The 4297-nt window shown below is 39.4% G+C and overlaps 1 pseudogene; it reads left to right on the forward strand.

Annotated features, from left to right (window-relative positions):
* The first annotated feature begins 293 nt into the window (after nucleotides 1-293).
* LOC104850146 lies at nucleotides 294-1260 on the forward strand (annotated as a pseudogene).
* The last annotated feature ends 3037 nt before the right edge of the window (nucleotides 1261-4297 follow it).

A 4297-nucleotide genomic window follows, 5' to 3' on the forward strand; every position in this document is an offset into this window, starting at 1 on the left:
TTTTTTCCTCCAGAACTATAAAATAATAATTTCGACTTGTAAACAAACCAATTTGCAGGAATTGGTTACAGCAACAGTAGAAAATGAATACAGTTACTTTCAAATGTTTTAGATCCATTGACTCTTATACCCTAAAACAAGAATGAACCTCTCTAGATCATTAACTTGTCAGATGTTTGCTATGAAAACCCAAGGCCTTATCATCCAAAAAGAAAATCAATCTAGTTGATAACAAAGAAAATTAATTTAGAGGAGTGCTTGAGAGCTGCAGATTTGCACCCTTGACGGGGACCATGGTGCAGCCTATGAGAAATAAGAACCCAGTCAATTACTAACAGTTTGAGGATCCTGATAGCTATGATGATTTTATTTTTGCAGCTGTACCTTTAAGCAAGAAATCCAGAATGGCACCGCAAGAGTTAAAGTAAGACAAACCAAAACCTAACTTGAAGAAGGTCCAGAAAGAACACATTCTACTACAAGAGAAAGCCCCTAACAAAAGAATGGCTTTAGATGTCAAGATCTTCCAGAGAGGCTTAGAAGCTGCTCTAGCTTTGTCAGTGAGGGACCGTCCAGGGGTCACCAATGATGTGATGTGCAGAAGTCTCAAGATAAAAGCATTGAAAAACATGGCAACAGAGAAACAAATAATGCACAAGTCTCTGCATATCTCTAATTATTTAGGTTTGGACCGGATTTCGGAGGAAGGTGATGCCCATGGGGTCCAAGGGAAAAGAAGAGCAGTAACTAAAGCTGCAGCTCCGCAGAGAAGGATGGACTCTGAGGGCAGTGATGGCGCCAGTGCTGATGACACCGGCCAGGCGATGCGAGCGGTGAAGAGTCTGAAAATGAAGATTCGATGAGAGTGAAGATAATGAGGAAAACTTCATTATGCGTAAAAGTAAAGTGAAAGAAAATAAAAAGACAGAAGTGAAGGTAAAATCCCCAGTAGAAAAGAAAGAGAAGTCTAAATCCAAATGTAATGCTTTGGTGACTGCAGGAGACTCTTCTCCCGCTACAATCAAACCAGAATCCCAGTCCTCAACAAAGGAGGCCACTAGGAGACCCTTACAGCTCCACAGTCCTTCAGCTGAAAGCAGGACACCAAAGTTGGTCCCACCAGCAGCATCCGGAAGTAGCAGTGATAACAGCAACCCCCTGGGAGGCGTGGCCGCCAAGTCCCCCAGTCAGAATCTCCGCCTTGGTTTATCCAGATTGGCCTGGGTTAAAACTCTGCATCCAAATGCCACTAGCAGCTGAGTGTGGTCACAAAGAAATGTGTGAGAGGATCAGCTTTGTGTGTGTGTGTGTGTGTGTGTGTGTGTGTGTTTTGTTGTTGTTGTTGTTTTGTTTTTGTACGGGATTGAACTCCAGATTGGCCTGGGTTAAAACTCTGCATCCAAATGCCACTAGCAGCTGAGTGTGGTCACAAAGAAATGTGTGAGAGGATCAGCTTTGTGTGTGTGTGTGTGTGTGTGTGTGTGTGTGTTTTGTTGTTGTTGTTTTGTTTTGGTACCAGGGATTGAACTCAGATCCTTGCACTTGCGAGGCAGGCAGTGGAACCACTGAGCTAAATTCCCAGCCCGCAAGTGTATTTATATTTGATTTGTATTTATAGTTGAGGAGGGTACTGTAATATAGGGGAATCCTTTACCATGTCTATAAATGATCTTTACCCATTTTGAGGTTATGTTCTCTGAAAATGTCTGCAGGACTTCGGGAGAGGTCTCATTTCATTCACTCTGAAGAGCGTATATATCTTCTTACATATCCAAGTCATTGCCATTAAGTGGTGGTGGTCTGACGTGGAGGAAGTCCGTGTCTCCAGGTGCTGTGATGTTCCTTCCTAGCTCTGCCTATTTATGACCACTGTCATTTCTTTCAGGAGGCATTTTTGAAATACTATAAGCTAAGCTGCATTGTTAGCTTTATTGCAAGGTGGTTTTGTATTTTGTCAAAATATTATAATATGAATTAGAACTGTTTTACATATTTAAATGGTTACTGTCCCATGGAATGTACACCCCATTTGGAAAGAGATGGCTATTGTATATAGATAGAATTTAATGATGTTTTATAAATTCTTCACTGTCAAAAATCTTAAATAAAAGTGAGAAAGTTTTAAAATGATCTTTCCTTTGATACCATTTGCCTCTAATTGTCTACAAAGTTCATGATAAAAGAGTGCTACAAAGAATGTTAATCTCTCTGCTGTAGATAAAACCAAAGGAAGTAGTCATTTTATATTAAGCCAGTACTTTAAAGCCTGGCTGTCAGATATGTAGTTATCTTTCTTATGGTTTTAGGTAATAGAGCTTTTTAGGAAACTTCAGTTTGAACTATGAATAAAAATAGTAATGAATATTTTCTATTTATGGTGAGAATTTCAACCTGCCTCTGATCACTTTTTAGTAAAAAAAAAAAAAAATCAGTTGTTGACCTTAAAAAATGTATAATACTCAGTTCTTGCTTTATGGAAACATGTTAACATGAAATTAGTAATTTTGAATTATGATTAAAAGAACACTTGCCTAAAAAAAAAGAAAAAAATTATTTACTTAGGGCTAATTAGGATTGTAATCTTGGAAAATACAGATTCAAGCAGTCATGAAAATATGCCTCCAGGTTGCAAAATGGTGATCATATTTATAGTTTTAAATGGTGTGTGTGTTGGGGGAATATGTTACTTGTTAGGCAGGAATTATGGTTGGTGCTGGCAAAAGTTAAGCTGTTTTATAAGAAAAGGGTTGAATAGTTTCTGAGTAGTATGGGGGAAAGAGTCCATTGTACTGAATGTCAGCAAAGCTCAACAAACAAGGAAATTTCAGATGGCCCAGTCTGCTTGTATCTAGAAAGTTATCCTATTCCAGCTGAGAACTGACTAACAGTGGTGCTATGGTTTAGATCTAAAATGGCCCCCCTAGTCTCATGTACTTGGACAGTGACTGGATTGTGAGAGTGGGCTGGCTTGCTATTATGAGTTGGGGTCTGGTCAGAAGAGATAATGGTGAAGTGATCCAGAGGGTGTGGCTTCCTTTCCAGCTCTTTCCTTTACTCTGTGCTTCCTGGTCCCCATGAGGTGAGCAGCTTTCTTTCACCCAGGCCTACCCACCATATTGTTTCTGAGTTTGAGCACACTGAAGATGGACTGAAACCTCTAAAACATGAACCAAGCTGAAGCTGTGCTCCTTTAAATTGTGAGTATCAGGTATTCTGTCCCAGTGATGAGGAAAGTACTAAGTGGCCTTCCAATTCCATTTTAAGTGTCCTGGACCAATGCCACTCCATTTGTATTTTGGCTTTGATTTTTTGGGGACAAGGCCTCACTATATAGTTCAGGCTGGCCTTAAATTCACTGGGAAGCCAACTCTGTCCTCAAACTCTTGACAGTCCTCCTGCCTCACCCTCCCAAGTGCTGAGATTGCATGTGTGCACCACCATACCCAGCTCTACTTTTATTTTTTTCCTTGACTGTCTCCCTGAGTCCTAGGTCCTGGGTCCCAATTACTTTTAAATATAGTCATGTCTCATGACAACATTTTAGTCAACAACAAACTATATATTCAACAGTGGTTCCATAAGATTATATCCTTACATCCTAGTGACATCCTTACAGTAACTAGTCAACGTGAGTACACGCTGATGTCCTCACCTAATGACGCATTTCTCAGAATGTACTCCTGTTGTTAAATGATGAGTGACTATATTATATTATCAACTCTCAAGCACATTATATTATACACTTTACATGGTCACATTTCCTATGAATAGCAATGATTCTAAAGGTGAAGCCTGAGGGCTTTCCTAGGATTGCCATAAATAAATAAAAACAAATGATTACAAAAATAGAAACTCATTCTCTGAAGTGCTGGAGGTTAAAAGTCTGAGATCAAAGTGTCAGCAGAGACAGGTGCACTTGCAAGACTCCAGGGAAGAATCCTTCTTTCTCTCTTCTAGCATCTGATGGTTCTGGCTGTCTTTAGTATTCCTTGGCTTGTGGCAACTTAACTCCAAATTTTGCCCACATCTTTACATGTTCTTATCCCTGTAGGTCTGTCTTTAAGTCTCTTCCACCTTTTAAGTATGCCAGTCATTTAATTTAGAGCCCACCCTAATTCATCATGATCTCATTTTAACAGATTACATTTGCAAAACCAATTTTCAAATAAAGTCACATTTATAGGTACCGCGAGTTAGGACTTTGTGGAGAAGTTCAAAGTTTCCCTCTGAATGCTTGATGTTTGAGTCTATGAAACAGACTGACAACAGATTGATGAAAACCATACAAAGTTATTAT

This window comes from Fukomys damarensis, unplaced genomic scaffold (genome assembly GCF_012274545.1).
Source record: "Fukomys damarensis isolate Sample0158 unplaced genomic scaffold, DMR_v1.0_HiC HiC_scaffold_26, whole genome shotgun sequence".
Lineage (NCBI taxonomy): Eukaryota > Metazoa > Chordata > Mammalia > Rodentia > Bathyergidae > Fukomys > Fukomys damarensis.